Here is an 18,733-nt window from a genome sequence, read left to right on the forward strand (position 1 = left end):
TCTGTTTGGGTTTCACAGGAACCATTGCTGAAAACCCTGGCTCTGAGATCCCTGGAAGTGATTCAGGGATTCCTGGCTTGTTAGATTTGAAAACTTGTTCTTCAGTGCATGATCACTTGACAGTTTTAAGATGCACCTGTCTCTCTATCAACCCCCTTCCCCTCTCTGCTGCTACCAGAGCTGGAGGCCTCTCTTTGTCCTCTGCACCAGCAGGGCCTCTCAGCTGAGAGGCTTCCAGCTGCCTGCTTCCCCAGCAAGGAGTCTCTCAGCTGAAGGCCCCCTGCCGGAGTGGAGTGCACAGAGAGGCCACCAGCAGCAGCATAAGACACAGACCCGTAAATAGAACACTGGTGATTTTTAAGCCTAGCTTAATAGTCTTTTAATTAGAAAAACAAAAACTGGCTTAACAATTACATTTTCCCCCAGACATTCATGGCTCCATCATGAACCCCAAAGGATCCCTGACTCACAGTTTGGGAAGCACTGGTCTGGAAAACCTGGGCCCAGCTGTGGGCGCTTGGCCCATTTGTTAGGAGCACTTGTGGCCAAATGGCTAAGTTTGAGGTTGGCATCTGGTTTACATTGCCCAGCCCTAGTGCTTCGTTTACTTTGCTCCTGCCAATCCCTGGGCTTGTTCAGGGTTGCCTGGTGGAGCAGATCTGGGTGCTGTCAGATAGCTTTGGAAAAGCCCTGTGGGGAATAGGGCCAGTGATTGGCGCTTGGTTCTTAGCTCTTTTTAGGAAGGGGCCTTGTGAAGAAAAAGGTTCCTGTGCATTCTCTGTTTGGGAGAGGCAGCCTCTCCTAGCTGGGCTCCCCATTAGCCATCCAGCCATGCCCACCGCTCCTCTTGAGTCAGCCGCTATTGTTTAGCATTGCAGCTGCAGGGAACGATCATGGCCAGATACAGTTTACAGCTCTGATTTCTGCTGCTCCTAGGGTTTGAAGACACTTCAGCACTTGCCATATTGAAAACACAGAGGGATAAACCCTGGCCCCATTGAACTCCATGAGAGTTTTGGCAGTTGACTTTAACGGAGCCAGGATTTCACCCTAAAACTTTAATGATCACAGGTCCCCCGCTAAGCCTGGTCTCACAAGAGTGGTGTAAGGTAGCAGAAATCTTGCCCTGGTACGGGGAAGAGAATGCTGATCGATTCTATTAACTTATTTATTCAGCTGCTTATTTTTTTAGAGTGGGTTTTCGCTGAGCTTCTAGTATACATGTAAATTAAGGACAGCATGCTCCAGTTGGAATGGGCACAACTGCACAGGGTCTTGACTGTAGAACCTAGGAGAGATACTGAGGCCAGGTCTACACTGCAGAGTTAGGTTGAGGTGAGGCAGCTTATGTCGATCTAATTGTGTCAGTGTCGACACTACAGCCTTGCTCCTGGAGATGTAAGTACCCTAATACACTGACATAGTAACTCCACCTCTACAAGAGGCGCAGGACATACGTTGGTGTAGTTAGGGTGGGACATTGCGTTACTTACATTGGTTGTTGGTTGTCTTTCTTATCAATTTCACAGCTCCTGGGCTCACAGCTGGAGCCCCCGCCCTGCACTCTGGGGTTGACAGCCCCAGCTGTGGGCCCCTTGCAGGACTCAATTTCACAGCTTGGAGCCTACCAGCCTATCTTGTCAATTTCACAGCTTCAGCTGTGAGCCCTGCTGCTGCTGGGAGCCTGAGGGAGCCATGAAATTGACAAAAAGGCTGGTAGGCTCCCTGCTGTGAACCCGGTGCCAGGCTCACAACTCAGGCTGTCACCTCAGAGTGGGTGAAGGGCTCCAGCTGTGAGCCCAGCTGCTGCCTGGGTTCTCCGCTCCCTATTCCCCAGCTGGGCTCCCAGGTCCCCAGTGTGGAGCTCCATGTGGAGCTGAGAGTGGGCTCTCAGCCTGCCACACTGCCCCTCTTAGGTAGGTGCATGCACTCCTGGTGAGGACGCTCACCACTGACAGGAGGGTAGCGTGGACATGAGAAACCACAGTAATTACCATTGTGGCTGGAAGTTGACCTAAGATAGGTTTAGTTTATTGTGTATTGTAGACAAGCCCTGATTCCCCAGTATTGTGTGTCTAGCTTTAAAGTCCCACGAGATATCATCCCATTCAGTCAGAAAAGTATCAGTACTTTAACTGAGCAGGGCAAAAAGCCACCTTTGGAATTTCCTTCTCTGCAAGCAAGGGAGGAATCTGGAGGACGTTGCACTCTCATTGTAGCACATTGGGGGAATTGGAAACAGACCTTGCCGTTATAGGCCTGCGTGAATGCTGCAGTGTCCACTCTGCAAGGAGTTACAGCTGCAACCGTGGTGCTCTCACTTTGCCACTTTATGTATAGTTCCCTTCCCCCTCCTAAAGACCGGCTGCTTTCCCATTTTTGATTAATGGATTTTATTATTTAATTAGGTTTGATTTATAGATTGACCCCATCAGACATTCCCAGGGTGTATTTACATAGTGAAGCATAATTACTTAACCTCTGATTTGCTGGGTTATTGGGATCCATGTAGCTCCATTGACATCAGTGGCATTGACTAACTTATACCAACTGAGGTTCGGTTCCATGGTGATTCTCATTCCTCAGGCTTCCACCCCAGGGGTCATTTTGCTCTAGTTTCCGCAAAATGTAAAGGGCAGCGACTCAATAAATGGCTGGGTTTTTTGGTTAATTTTAATGTTTATGAAAATCAGAACTGAACTGTCCAGATACAGGTACAATGTCAGTGTCCCCTGCGCTCTGCTCCATGGTTGTACCTCAGTGCTGACCTGAACCACTGCCGTCTGGCCCAATACTGGGTACCACCCCCCTAGTGTATCACCACTACTGCTCTCTAACGTGCTAGGCCCCTGCCTGTTCCCTCTGTAGGCCTTTCCAAAGCAGCAGTTTCCAGTCGTGAGCAATTGTGTGGTATGATGTGGACAAATGTCCATTGCGCACCAAGAGTTGAGGCTCAGCAAGGGGGGCAGTGCGGCTGGCCCTGGGGCCGCCTGAGCTGCTTGGGCGGCCCTGGGATCAGTCGCACCTGCCACTTGCAGAAGTCATGGAGATCCCGGAAAGTCACGGAAGCCTTAATTATAATTACTGAGACCCTTAGAAAAATACCAACCCCCATCCCTGGAACCTTTTGTTTTTACTTGAAACTCTCCGAGTATTCCAGAGCTCTGCACATCCATCAGGAAAAGCACTTCTCCAGAGAGCCCCTCACGCAGAGAAATGAAGGGAAAAAGGCAGCTTTCACTGTGGTGCCCTTTGTGGAAAGCGGGATATTTCTTATAAAAGGATTTTGAAAAGCTTATGAAAGTTTTGCACTAAGCCACTACAGCAAACCTTAACAGAGAACCGGGGTCACAGGCAGAAAGTGAAATACTTTTTTCGCTGGGCTTTACACACCAACTTTGTGAGTTTTTGTGCATGGCACATATGGAACCTGTGTAAGCAATAATGCATGTCCCCTCATCCATATCAATCCCCTCATCCCCGCAGTGTGTTGTGAGGTTGCAAGTGTTTGGCATGACTGCTCCTGCTGGAGTTCTTATTAAGAGGTTAATGGCTAGGTCCTGTTCCTGCCTAGTCACGTCTTCATCAGCCAATCATCTTGCTCTTTTAGAACAGCTTTCTGGGTTAAGCCCAAGGGCGGGGATTTGAGAGACCTGGGATTTGTTCCCAGCTCAGTGGCAAATCACTTAATTTTCCATAGTTTCCCCATTTGCAGTAGGGGGATAACGGTATTCCTGGGGTTTGTAGGGCTACATTGTGAGAATAAATTCATTTGTACGGTGCTGCTTTGAATTCTGTGGATGGAAGATGCTTTGCAAGTGCAAAATGTTAGGATAATAACCATTTTATTGATATGTTCATGTATGTTTCTTAAGGTTCTCTATCATTGGTTTTTCTATCGCGTCCATCACCATGTTATCTAAGCATCACACAACAAAAATATTAAAGCAAATAAGATCAGGTTGCAGGGAGCGATCTAGCTACCAACGGATCCAAATCAGTGACAACAAACAGCTACATAATTCATATAATACTCCTGAGCAGATTAGAGAATATTTATCTGGTGCAATCCAGCCCCTCCTGCATCTCATCTCCTCAAGCAGAGACGCTTCCTGCTTTGTCATTGTCTTGAGCGTATACAGAACCATTGCAGAGTCATGTTTCAAGTGCATGTGTGTGCATCTGTGTTGCACGTTCAGGACGAGGGATACTTGGTAGTTTGTCTCAGCAGACACTGGTGGGTGGGCATACGGATGGGTTTGATATAGATATCACACTTTGTGCATGGTCAGACATTTTAGACTGGCTGCTAGCACAGCTCTGCCTTTTACTTAAGATATTTTTGAAATCCCATTGGGGGAAGATAATTTTCTTTTCACTCAGCAGAGAAGGTCTGGATTCACACTGGGATCTCTCAGATGGGTCTTTATTACAGTACAGTAGAAGAAGAGCCAGATCAGAATGGGCATGAGATACGTAGAGTTAGATAATTACTAAGTTTCTGATCCGGAGCCCGTTGAAGTCTGTGGGGGTCTTTCCATTGACTTCAGTCGGATGTACATCAGGCCCTAAGCAGTGAGCATGCATGGAGGCACAGGCTGTAATCAGCAAAGCCCCCAGAGATGGAATATCACCAGATCAGAGCATTTCCTGCTGGAAACTCTTGGTTTCCTTTCTACTGCCCGTTCTTGTAGCCAGCATCTCGTATCTCAGGGAAGGATGGGGGGGATCTAGTTCTCAGAAATAGGAACCTGCAAACTTCCTCCCATTGCTAGAACCAAACCGGAATGCCGGGACTTTCGGAAGGGTCTCAGGTGTTGGGTTACCCTTCCTCCCCTCTGACATTTCATGTTCACAGCCGTGCCTCTGCTTCACTGAGTTCCACTGGCTGCATCAGTTATGCCCCCAAAAGCTGCTCTCACAGCAGGCTCACAGCCAGAAGCCAGAGGAGCTGTAAGCCTCACGAGAGAATCTGTTCTCATGACATGTCCAGGCAGATTTTGCTGACCCAGGGTGGGGGATTAGAAGAAGCATCTGATTCAGCCATCACCAACCAAACGCAACATGCCTGCATGAGACCGCTTTGAGTCACACTGTGGCAGCTGTGCACCCTAAATCCTTAGACACTATGCACAAGGTATTGCCTTTACGCTCTAGAGGAGTTTTCATAAAAAGTGCACGCGTGTGTATTCTGTAATGTCGGGATATATATTTGTGGGTGTGTCTCACACAGCGAAACCCTCCTGTAGGAATGCACTTGCTTTCAGAAAAGCAAACCAACCCTTTGCCAGAATTGCATTTGAAAAAATTTGGGACTTTCCAGTGTAACTGTAAGCTGCTTCCACTTTATGTATGTATGTATTTATGTATGTGTATTTATTTATTTATTTATTTATTTGCATTTTACTTTTGTAAACCACCAGCCCATTGAAAGGCCTCTGGGCCCTGTGTGAGTTTGAAAAAAACCCTTCTTTTAGGGAAAATGTGTGTTTGGCTGCAGTCGACAGCAATCCAGACACACTTGCCCAGAGTTACCCAATTCCCACACCCTTAGCATTGACTTCACCTGGCCCCAATCTTCCCTGTACAACAACATGATAAAACACGGTGAACAAAAATCAGGTAAACCCCAATGCAAAATAAAACCCCAGGATCCTCCTTCTAGAAACCTGGGAGCAGTTGGCTACTCTGATCCTTTCTCCATCTCTTATTTGTTTATTGCCGCTATCTTCCTTTATTGTTTTTTTTTTCCCCCCTTTTTGACTCATGCTGTATTTGATGTTGCCAATTTCCGGAGATGATGATAAGAGCAGGAGCATGTGGGTGTTACTTTGGAGAAAAGAAAAAAAAATCGGGTATTCTGCTGCAGCGTTGGGAAAATCAGAAGGAAGAAAAGACGAAAGCTGGTTTTGCAGAGTGCCTTAAACAAAAATGACTTTAACGAGTAGGGGGTTCTGACTCTTCTGTCTTTGGATGTTGTTAAAAACTCAAACAGATGTTGCATTTCACTTCTCTGGGATTAAAAAAAACAGTTCAGTATGTGTTTCAAACAAGTGTCTTCTTTGAATGTTTGTGGGTTTTCTTAAAGATGTGGTACCATGTGCCTCTGGGAGTGAACAATACAATGGCAGCAGATGCAAGGAAAATATTCATCTTAAAACAAACTCCCGTGTGGTCTGAGAAGAGAGAATTGTGGTGAGCAGCAAGGAGCCAAACTAAGGGTGCATCTCATTTAGCTTTGTGAAATGTCCTTGGTTGGCTTTTGCAGGTGTCTCCGTTTTATCCCATCTCCCAGCACTCTGTTGTTGGTCTAAACAGCAGTTGGTTTACAAGGCTTTCTCCTGGGGAGTTTGATCTTGCAAGACCTAATTCAAAACCAGACATGGCTTGGATCCAGCTCCTATTTAGCCAAAACCTGAAAGTTCAGGTACCAGAGGACTTCAGATGCCAAGTTCTGGTTTTGGCCCATCTCTCATGGCTAATATGGAGCTCTGTCCCTGTCTCTCCGTCTGTTGCACTAAGGGTGGTGGTTATTGAGTTACATGTTTTTCTGAAATGTGACTAGAAAGAAGGCTCTTCGAGCTGAGGTCCTCAAAGTGGCTGCAAATTCAAGGAGGGGTTTCATGAATGTAGATCCCACTTGGATTGCAGTGGGACTACACACATGCATACACTGAAGCACGTGTGAAAGTTTTTTTGCCAATGTGGCTACTCATGCTTAATGTTAGCCACGTGCTTAAGTGCTTTGCTGAATCAGGCCCAAATCCTGAGACCTTATTCCTGGGCAAATGGTTGTGGAATCGTGCTAAAGACCTCAAGGACCAGAATTGACTGGGAGGGTCTCAGTTGTAGGCCCTGATGGAAAGCCCTCCTTATACTTTTCTGTCCCTCCTCAGGGAAGTCACTGCTCCTAGTCTCCTGCCATAAGCTATTGGAGGCAGTGCCAGGAAGGATGAGGGGGATCCTTTATCTTCTGTCATTCCTGTTCTCCTCTACTGACTTTGGAGAGCCATTGCTTTGGAGTCCATCTGCAAACAGAGGGCCTGTTGGTGAAGAGGTGATTGATGCCCTCAGTCCAGGGAGAACAGGGCTCAAGTGACATGCATACACCATCCCCTTGCTGGCACTGCTGTGCCAAGAGGCTATGTGGCTAGGTGGGGGGAGGTATTGTATGTGTAGAAATAAATTCATTGAATTATTCTTTTCCTGTGGGACGTGCCCAATCCTTGTTGTTCCCTAGGGACTGAGTGGGAGGAGAAGAGGGAGGACTTTGGGGTATGGACTCTCCAAGCTTTTCTGCACACCCATGTAATAAAATGAAACATGAAGCAGGTTTGACCCCCTGAAGGTCAAAACTCCAGAAGACGAAAGCAGAGCCCAATGTTGATTTAAATCTCCTGATTTCGCAGGCGGGGGGCTCATGGCTCATGATTTCGTACCCTTGGAACTGACAATACTGCTGGGGTAGGTGACCTCCCCACATGCAGGGGAAGGCAGAATCAGACCTGATGCCCCTGATCCCTTTGGACTTTGCTACTGGGGGCATGTTGTGAACCCAGCTGTTTTCCTACATGTTCACTTTCATTCTCTCAGTCACTATTGTGCTTCCCTGGCATCACTTGAAGCAATCTTTTACAAAGGAAGCCCCATTCAAATGGAGACCTGCAAGCCTGCTGGCGAGGTGTGCACTGTATAAGGGCGGGGATGTTGCCCTGTTCTGTCATTGATGTACAAAGCCAGCCCCCCAGGACCTCAGTCTTATTTGTCACTGGGGTTGGCACTGCTCTGTAGGGGCTAGGGAGGTCCACTCCTCTTGCAGGAGCAGTGATGGCAGGGAATGGTACATGCATGTTGTGGAGTCCCATTCTCCTTGGACTGACACTGTGCCATTAATGAGGGTGGGCATCTAGGTCCTGCATAGCTGGGGGCTGAACCTGAGGTCACTTCTGGGTCTGGGCCACTGGGATTACAATCGAGAAGTGCAATGTGTTGCCACCATCACTGTGCTATTAATGTCGACCCTTGTGGTAAACCTGGAGCTGTAATGGAGCCTCAAGGGCAATCTCACTGGGTTCCTGGGGCCAACTGGAAGCCAGGTCAGCTGGGGAGCCAGATTCTTGAACCCCTGCCCCCAATTTTTGGGCTGGTATTACTCAATTAGTGTCATGCCAATGCATTCTCAGGTGTCCCCTGGTCTTTTACAAAGTGTCCTCTGCCTACATAGGTACATGGTCTCCATGTTGTGAGCCTCATATGACCTCTAGGAAGTAGGAAAGTGCTACTATCCCTGTTTTACAGAGAAGGAACAGAGCAATTAAATGACTTGTCCAAGGTCACACAGGAAGTTCGTGGCAGAACAAAGAATTGAACCCCAATCTCCTCAATCCCAAATCTAGTACCTTAGCTGCAGCACCATTCCTCTGCACAAATGCATCACAGCGAAAGTCAGGGAAGATGAGCCCAGCCTCTCTCTGGTGCCTCCTACCAGGTGAGTAATGAACTGGCATAAGATCTGCATCAGGAGAAATGGGCATGCCCCTCTCCTATTCCAATAGAGTGTGGCTCCATGATGGGTCAGTGGGATGGGGCAGATTTTATAGCCCTGACTCCCCTCCAGACACAATGAAAGGCAGGTCCATTTTCCTGGTCTGACGCGGAAGGAATCTCCTAATGGTGGGAAGAAAAAAGCAGCAGATGGATGTATCCTGCTGAGCTGCAGAAATGAAACCTGTTAATTACTGCAGCCTGACTCAGTTATCCACGGGAAAGGCACCTGCTGTGGGGAGGAGGAGTAAGTTAAGCCATGTGGCCCAGGGTAGCAGTGAATACATGAGCTGATTTGATTTCAGGCCCCACTGTGGTGAGAGCAGCTCTGATCTTTGCTTCTGGGATGTTTGCTGGAGTTGTGGCCTCCATCAAAATAACATTCCTTTAACTACGTAGAAACAGATGGGCCGCTGAGAATGCAGTCGCCACCCAGCCTCACCGTAATGCCATTGCATTCCTCTGAGAAGAGAGACCAACAAATCTAGAAGGCGTCTGAGTGCTATTAGCCAGGTAATTCACAACACAGCCTCCATGCTGCGTCTCCATGGAGCTGATTGCTCACCTTACTGCAACGATGCATCTCTTTACCTGGAAAACCAACCTGTTGCCCCAGATGCTGCTCTGTAACAAACAGGCCTAGGTGGGCAAGTCAGCCCTATTCTCTCTGGAATAGAGGAGCCAGAAACTTAGAAGGGAAGGTTTGGTCCCCTCTGCTTCTGGCTCTTTAACACTCCACTGAGTGCAGCTTTCATTGACTTCAATGGAGTTTGGCCCAGGGAGCCCATATCCAGAGGACGCACTGATCCGAGTGGCAATCCGGTTGGTAAATGACAGAGTGCTGCTGTTACAAAATAATTGACAATAAACACAAAGTGCGGTGAGTTTTCTCTGCTTTGGAGGGTAACGCATGGCTGATTCAGAGCTGGGCCCAGAGGTCAATCTGCTGACTTGCTGAAATGGCTTAGGGGATGAGAGCTGAGCAGCTGAAAGAGAGAAAGGTTTAACAAGACAGTAATGCCGCAGAGTGAGGGTCAAATATTGCAGAAACAGGAGGCCAGATTCTGTCTGGGGAGGGCCCCATCAGAGGTTTGGTGTGAGCATCTGGGTATATCTCCCCAAACCAGCTCCATGCCATTGCAGAGGCCATAGGCTTTAGCGCACCTTGGTCCCTCCTAGTCTCTGCAATAGTGAACAGCCAGGGAGCTGGAATACGTCAGTCTAATCCTGTTTGTTAGGTTCTGTGCAGGCATAAATGGGTGGGGTTTAGGGGCCTGTGCAGTACAGGTCTGACTAGATGATCTGATGGTTCCTTCTGGTCTTAAATTGTGTGAAACTCTTTGTTGACATTCTGGCGGCCGGCCTGGTTCCCTGCTCACGCAGGCCATGAGCACAGGAAGGATTGGCTCCTCTTTGTGAATAACAGAAGTTGAATACAAACAAGAGGAAAGCTGGCTGGAAAATCAGCAGGGGTTTTCCCATGAAAAATTTGGAACAAAACATATTAGTTCAACATTTTTCCACCAAAAAATGTCAAAATGAGACTAAGTGAAAATGTCTTTCTTATCTCAGCTGTGTCTATTGTTCCATACACAACAACAGCAAGAGGAAGAGACTGCATGGGTCCTAAATAACTGCGTACTGAATATACAAAGACTTGCCAAGTCTGCTACCTGGGGTATGGTGGCTTCTGCAACGTAGAAGCTGCACTCGTGCTGCACTCGAGGGCCTGCAGACTATTGAAAAGGACACTGCCTTAGTCCCATATGCTACAGTTTGGTATTGAAATTCGCATTTTGAATTCCATTTGAAAACTGGAAAATATGCAGCTTTTGTCCCCCTTCTACCACCACCACTTTGTAAAAACCGTTTTCTCCTTTTTTCAACTGGAAAAAATTGGGGGTGAGGGAATAAAAAAGGGAATGAAAGCAAGGAGTACCTCCCAGAAATAAGTTTTGGCTTTTTAAACTTTTTCCCCCCTATTCAAACATTTGAAAGGAAAACTAAAAAAAAATAAAAAGTGAGAGAAAGTAAAACTTTCCCCCCTTTCTTTCCCCACTGGAAAATTGGGACAAAAATTAACCCCCCTCCAAAAAAAAAAAGTCTGGTTGTTTTCTGAAATGTTTCATTTGAATTTTTTTTTAAAAGAAAAGTCTGTGAAAAAGAAATGTTTTCACCCAAAATCTAGTTTTTGACGAAGCTCTGATTTTAGATGAAAAATTCTGGTCTATCTATGGAGGTTGGGTAGGTTCTGCTTAGATGCGAATGACCCGTGGGGGAACGTGCTCTCTGGATTTTGTGTGCTGGAAGTGAACAGCTGCGATCTCTGAACTATACAGCAGGAGGGCAGGAGACTTTACCTGCATGTGGTGGGCAGCATATGAGATGTTGGGCCTAGTGGAGGATCAGAGTTGGGTCTGTGTCTGGACATATGGACCTCAATGTCCAACTGACCTCTAATTTGGAGGGCCTCATTTTTTGGGAATCCAGCTTTAGGCATCCACAGGAGAGGCTGTTTCTCTCTTACCATCCACCAGCTTTGTGAAGAAGGCGGATTTGTCACATGCTCCCTAGTTGTACCCAGAGAAGATGCTGTGGGAAATCATCAATTCCACAGGCACGTTCCACAGGAAATCATGATGTGGTTTAGCAGATGCTAAAGTATCGAAGGAGGAATTTATGGAGCAACATGACAAACTCATATGCAGGAAATCACTGGGGCTGGATGGTGTCACGTGAGGGTGCAGAAGGGAATAAATAATGTGAAATAATGTGATTGCAACACAGTCCAAACTAGCTTGAGTAACAGTAGCAGTGACACTGCAGCAGTCCTCAGGTACGTACCTGTGTTGTATTGAAAAACATGTTGGAATTGTAGGTTGTCACTTTAATTTGTAAGGGGTTTCCTGGTCCTGTTTGAAGGATAGGGAGGTCTGTAGGGAAGTGTGAATGTGATCAAAGTCAGTTTATTCAGAGCCAGCAGAGAGCAAGGTTGGTGAGTTGTGGCAGGCAGCTGCCTGCTTTGTCCTCCCCCTCCCACCCTAATAATCCCATTCTCATCACCAGTTTTCGGGATTATGTTTCACAGCACACACAGAGATTAGTTTAAACATCAAATCCACTTGCTGGAAGAGGATTCCATGACTTTCTTTCTTAGGGTTCAGAATGAGAACACAGAAGAACCCCAAAACAGAGAGAGACAAAGCAGGCTGCTCCCTAAGGCAGGGGAGAAACAACTCACCCCATCTTGCTGTAGGCTGGCTCTTTGCAGACTGACTCTGATGACACTTTCCTACAGCGCCCCTGAGCCTGCAAGCAGGATCAGGAAACCCCTTACAAATTAAAATGACAGCCTACCATTCCAGCACATCTATCAACGTGATATATGCCATCATGTGCCAGCAATGCCCCTCTGCCATGTACATTGTCCAAACTGGACAGTCTCTACGCAAAAGAATAAATGGACACAAATCTGACATCAGGAATCATAACATTCAAAAACCAGGGGGAGAACATTTCAACCTCTCTAATCACTCAGTGACAGACTTGAAGGTGTCAGTTTTGCAACAAAAAAACTTCAAAAACAGACTCCAAAGAGAGACTGCTGAACTCGAATTAATATGCAAATTAGACACAATTAACTTAGGCCTAAACAGAGACTGGGAATGGTTGGGTCATTACACGAATTGAATTCCCCCCGCCCCCCATGTTAACTTCTCCTCATACCTTCTATGGGTCATCTCGATTATCACTTCAAAGTTTTTTCTTCTGCTGCTACTGATAGCTCACCTCAATTGATTGGCCTCTTACAATTGGTATGCATACTTCCACCTTTTCATGTTCTCTGTATGTATAAATATCTTCTGTCTGTGTGTTCCACTCTATGCTTCTGAAGAAGTGGGCTATAGCCCATGAAAGCTTATGCTGAAATAAATTTGTTAGTCTCTAAGGTGCCACAAGTACTCCTGTTCTAATTCCAGCACAGTTTTCAGTATATGACACTATTCAGGGTACTGGGCAGGCAGGGCTAGCCTGTGCAGCCACCCATGCTGCTGCAGCTTTGCCACTGTTATTTGAGCTAGCTAGATCACAGCTTGCTCAGGTGTGTCTACATATGCTGCAGACATACCCTGTCAGGGTATCCATCAGCACTGGTTCTGGAAGGCTCAGTGCTGAGGGGTGGGAGGGGCTGTGTCTTTGACATTCTCAGGGCAGGGTCACCACAAAGACATCTCTCTGGCCCAGCAATACTGGGGTCCAGCCAACTGATCATTGGATTCTTCCATCCCTATTGGGCTTTGCCCACACTTTCCAGGGAACAAAGCCTGTTGCTCTCTCTATCACCGGCAAAGGGCTGAGAAATGCTGGCTCTAATCGTCCCTCCTAGACCTGTCTGAAGGCTTGGAGCCCTGCTGGAATGTGACACTGAGCCAACCGGCATCCCAGACCCAATCCTGCTGCCTCCAAAGGCCTGGGCCAAGCTCAAGGACCAAGCAGCAGTGGGTGGGTGAGGTTCTGTGGCTTACAACATGCAGGAGATCAGACTAGCTGGTGGTCCCTCCTGGCCTTAAAGTCCATGTATCTACGAGACCAAGCAGCTGCTTCCCTGCAGCCGCTCGCCTCCACTTTCATCACTGTCTGGGACTGAGTTTCTTGGAACCCTTCCCCCACCTGTTGTCTCTAGTCTTGCCCTTAGGCTGTAAGGATTCTGGATTGGGCAGGGACCCTCTTTATGTCATATGTGTGTACAGCACCTAGCGCCCTGTGGCTGCGATCCCTCCTTGGAACCTCCAGAGGCTGCTGAGCGGGAGGCACTGGGTAGGTTCTCAGCCACTCATTGGGACAGAGCCAGGGTGTTCATGTTCAGTACAGCTCTTGCTCAGCCTATAAGGGGCCCTGAGTACAGTATTAGGGGTGGGGACTTTTGGTTTGTTTTTCCCCAAACGAGAGGCTGTTTATAATGAAACCGAAACCTATTAATTCCAGCGTCTCTGCTTACGGTACAGCAAATCTGTTCCCTAGATGGGTTGGTCCTTTTAATCGATGTTCATTTCAGAGTCCTGATTGTACCAGGCAGTGATGTATGTTAGTGGAGTGCAAACATTATTTATTCAATGAGTATTTCACGGGCCTGACAGATTAGAATGATATTACAACATCACTTAACAAGTTTGTGCCTTCTTCAGATATTCTTGGCAGGGAGGAACTGTGCTCTTTGGACCAGACTTAAGCAGGGAAGATGCTTGCCTGTAGCTGGAGAGCGTTATGGTGATAGTCATCCCTGTGTCTAGTTTAACTTGTTCAGCACAGGGAGTCTGTGGTAGCCTTATCAGTGGTGGGCCGTTGTCTGTGCTGGGTCTGCTTCTTGGGCACAGTGTGCCAAGGAGAGGCAGGCTTAAACTGAAATCAAAATAAACACAAAAGGGCGTCTGCCAAGCAGGCACAGAGCCTGGGAAAAACAGTGCTCAACCCCAGCTGCCAATGGCACAAAGAGCCAGAACAAAGCAATAGCCTCTCAGAGCACAAAAGGAGCCAGGCGGCAGGCCTGAAGTGACCCCTTTTTGGCTCCCACAGGACCCTGACCCCACACCCAACCCCACACCTGCACCCAACCCCATACCTACACCCAACCCCCAAACTTTGGGGAAGGGGGGGAATTCCAGACTCAAGGGCCCCTCCTGAACACCAAGCCAGCCACTCCTCTCTTCCACACCAAGGGGGCTTTGGTCGAAGCAACCCTGCCCACGTGCCGGGGAGAGAGGGTTTCTTAACCCCCACAGCTTAACCCCCACTCAGAAGCCAATAGGAAGCCAGTGCATAAGACACTGGCCTGAGACTCAGGGAACTGGGCTTTCCTGTCAGTCTGGTGTGTGACCCTGTCCCGATCCCGTCCTGTCCCGTCCCATCCCTTTCCCTTCCCACCTTCGGTTGTTGAGCTCTTAGGGGCTGTACATACACAGGGTGAAGGACAGTCCCTGTCCCAAGCAGAGAGCAAAGCCCCACTCAGCTGGCACAAAACGTAATGATCCCAGGCAGCTGCTGCTAGATCTAAAGACAGGGATGCTCCCTCTGTATCTACAGCCAGCGGGAGGGCATCGACTGCTAGCCAAAGCCACTACCAGGCTGACCAAAGCAGAGGTGAGCTGAGACGTGTATATCCTTCTGGAGCTGGCTTGCCATTACTTTCTCCTCCATCTTGGGATTAGGAGGTCAATAGTTGGCTAGGCTGTCAAGCACAAGCAGTAGTTTCTGGAACAAAAGCCATGTGTTGTGCGTCCTTCCAAGTGCCTGGCATGGAGCAGCAGGGCCCCTCCTGTGTGTCCTGGCCAGGCATCATGTAAGATGTCTTACAATCTTTTGGTCATTTCAGCTTAGGGCTTCTGCCACCAGCCCCGTAGCCATGTCCCATTGTCTTTCCTCTTCTGCAGACCATCAGCAAAGCAAGGATGAGAATGAAGTCATGGAAGAGGACCCATAGGGAATGTGCTATGGATGGTATCTCACATCCATAGGGTCTGGTCTAGGCCCTACCTTGGAAGTGACCCCATTAGGGGGCTTGGCCCCAAAGACCCATACAGTTCCACAGGAGCAGGCCTGTAGCTTCTACATCTCCGAAACTGGGTCTCCAGGCACCACCGATCCCTGGTGCTCTCTATGCATAGCAATACAAAGCACAGAGGGAAACTGAGGCACGCATAGGCCTAATAAAAATATTCCCACAATTCCCACTTGGTCACAGATGGTGGCAGGATATTATCCGGGTCTGCCTCACCATTGATGGCACATTCAGGCAATAGCACGGTGAGCTCCCTGGCACCTCTCTGTGGTTATGCCTCCTGTCTCTGCCCCCAGCTGAGCAGGGGTTGCCAGTGCTGCTTGGAGAAGGAAGGCCCTTTTCTGCGCTGCTGGAAGCCCTGAGCTGGCAGGGACTAAGGGCATGGTGGGGTCAGTATGGTCAGCCCATGCAGTGAAGGGGTGTCGTCTCTTTCCCATCACAGCCAAGTCAGGCCAGGGACTACAGGGCAAGCAGCGTCACCATGCAGAAGTGGTTTGTGTTCATATAGGCATTTGGGGACTCTCTCTTTTCAAACCCCCCGCCCCCGACCTTGCTGACTACATGGTCCCTGCATTGGAACTGAGAGGGCCTGGGTTCTCCTCCAGGCCCACTGAGACAGATGGTGGCAAGACCCTGGAGTCTAGGGTGGCAGGACTTGGATCAAAGCCTGGGCATGAAGCCACTGGGGTCTGTTACCCCCGAAGAGAGAATTGTAAGTGACCTGGCTGGGGGCTGAGCCACAGGGCTGGAGCAGCTGAGAGGGGGGGGAGGGAGTTGCTGAGGAGAGCCTCCTATGCTCGGTCTATTGTCTGCACTAGATAATGGGGTGTGGGTGCAACCCAGAAGCACCTGCAAAGTGCAGCCTGCCGGGGTGCCTGGGAGCCAGCAAGTGCTGCTTCCCCCATGGAAAGGTCCAGGGCACTGTTTGCAGTCAGCGTACCAGTGAGCTGGCTGCACTCCCAGGAACCAAGCATCAGACGCTGGTGCTGTAATAGCACTGCCCAGCTCCCACGCCTGCATGCCCAGGTACCGACATAGCCGCCCCTCCCATAGCTTTTGAGTGGATGGCGCCCACCTATGGCAGAGGGCTGCATACCGAGTCTGGTGTGAGCTTGCCAGTGTCCACTGCAAAGTAACACGGGCCCAGAATTCCTGTGTGGCTCAAACTCTCATCTCTCTTATTGGATCAACGTCCACTGGTGAAAGCTCTTCCCTCCCACACCTTGTCTCTCTAACATTCCGGGACCGACACCTACAACTACACTGCACACCAGAATTAAGGGAGTCAGTTAATGCAAGCCTGCTCTAATGTGATGGCTGCAACTGTTTGGTTCTGATCCCCCTCTTTGGGATCTGTACTTTTTATTTCTCCGCCTAGGTATAGTCCTATTAAATTCCTATTTACCGGCACTGCACTGCTCTCCTCAGCTCAGGCTGCAGTTCAGTTCTGTCTGCCTGTGATTATTACTCCCCCGGTTGCGACATCACCCCCAAATTTGCTGACATGCATTTATACTGCGGAGGTCACCGTGCAGGGTGCTTAGGGGTGGGTTGGCTTGGTTACTCAGGCCTAGTCTACACTAGGAGTTTATCTCAAATTTAGCAGTGTTAAACCGAATTAACCCTGCACCTGTCCACACAACGAAGCCCTTCGATATAAAGGGCTCTTAATATCGATATCTGTACTCCTCCCCGATGAGGGGAGTAGCGCTGAAATCGGTATTGCCATTTCGAATTAGGGTTAGTGTGGCCGCAAGTGGGCGGTATTGGCCTCCGGGAGCTATCCCACAGTGCACCATTGTGACCTCTCTGGACAGCAATCTGAACTCGGATGCACTGGCCAGGTAGACAGGAAAAGCTCCGCAAACTTTTGAATTACATTTCCTGTTTGCCCAGTGTGCAGAGCACAGGTGACCATGCAGAGCTCATCAGCACAGGTAACCATGCAGTCCGAGAATTGAAAAAGAGCACCAGCATGGACCGTACGGAAGGTACTGGATCTGATCGCTATATGGGGAGAGGATTCAGTGCTAGCAGAACTACGTTCCAAAAGATGAAATGCCAAAACATTTGAAAAACTCTCCAAGGGCATGATGGAGAGAGGCCACAATAGGGACTCACTACAGTGTCGCATGAAAGTTAAGGAGCTCAGACAAGCCTATCAAAAAACAAAGGAGGCAAACGGTCGCTCCGGGTCAGAGCCCAGACATGCCGCTTCTATGCTGAGCTGCATGCAATTCTAGGGGGGGCCGCCACCACTACCCCACCTCTGACTGTGGATTCCGAGGCGGGGGTAATCTCAGCCATGTCTGAGGATTCTGCAGATGGGGAGGAGGAGGATGATGACGAGCTTGCGGAGAGCACACAGCACTCCGTTCTCCTCAACAGCCAGGATCTTTTTCTCAGCCTGACTGAAGCACCCTCCCAACCCCCAGACAATGAGGCCATGAAAGGGACCTCCGGTGAGTGTACCTTTGTAAATATAAAACATGATTTAAAAGAAAGCGTTTTTTAATGATTAATTTGCCCTGAGGACTTGGGATGCATTCACGGCCAGTACAGCTACTGGAAATGTCTGTTAACGTGTCTGGGGATGGAGCGGAAATCCTCCAGGGACATGTCCATGAAGCTCTCCTGGAGGTACTCCAAAAGCCTTTCCAGAAGGTTTCTTGGCAGTGCAGCCTTATTCCGTCCTCCATGGTAGGACACTTGATCACGCCATGCTAGTAGCAAGTAATCTGGTATCATTGCATGACAAAGCCTGGCAGCGTATGGTCCCAGTGTTTGCTGGCATTCAAGCAACATCCGTTCTTTATCTCACTGTGTTATCCTCAGGAGAGTGATATCGTTCATGGTAACCTGGTTGAAATATGGGAATTTAATTAAGAGAACAGAGGTGGCCGTTCCTACTGGGCTGTTTGCCTGTGGCTGAACAGAAATCCTTCCCTGCAGTTAGCCAAGCGGGGGGAGGAGGCGGGAAGGCTCCGTGCACCCTCCCAATCCACCCCAGTGGACAGCCCAACCAAAAGGCTGTCATTACTTTGAACTTTTTTAGTGGCCTTTTCCTTCCCTCCTATCCTCCTCCCAAACCCCACCCGGGCTACCTTCTCAGTTCTCTCTCTCTTTTTATAATCTATTAATAAAGAATGCATGATTTTTAAATGATAGTGACTTTATTTCCTTTGAAAGCAAGATGGGATTGAAGGGGGAGGGTGGGTTGCTTACAGAGAACGAGTCAATCAAGGGGGCGGGTTTTCATCAAGGAGAAACAAACTGGTAGCCTGGCCAGTCATTAAACTGGTTTTCAAAGCTTCTCTGATGCACAGCGCTTCCTGGAGTGCTCTTCTAATCGCCCTGGTGTCTGGCTGCGCGTAATCAGTGGCCAGGCGAGTTGCCTCAACCTCCCACCCCACCATAAAGGTCTTCCCCTTACTCTCACAGATATTGTGGAGTGCACAGCAAGCAGCAATAACAATGGGGATATTCTTTTCGCTGAGGTCTGAGCGAGTCAGTAAAGATCGCCAGCGATCTTTTAAACGTCCAAATGCACATTCTACCACCATTCTGCACTTGCTCAGCCTGTAGTTGAACAGGTCCTCACTACTGTCCAGGCTGCCTGTGTATGGCTTCATG

Source organism: Trachemys scripta, chromosome 8 (genome assembly GCF_013100865.1).
Source record: "Trachemys scripta elegans isolate TJP31775 chromosome 8, CAS_Tse_1.0, whole genome shotgun sequence".
In the NCBI taxonomy this organism is placed as follows: domain Eukaryota; kingdom Metazoa; phylum Chordata; order Testudines; family Emydidae; genus Trachemys; species Trachemys scripta.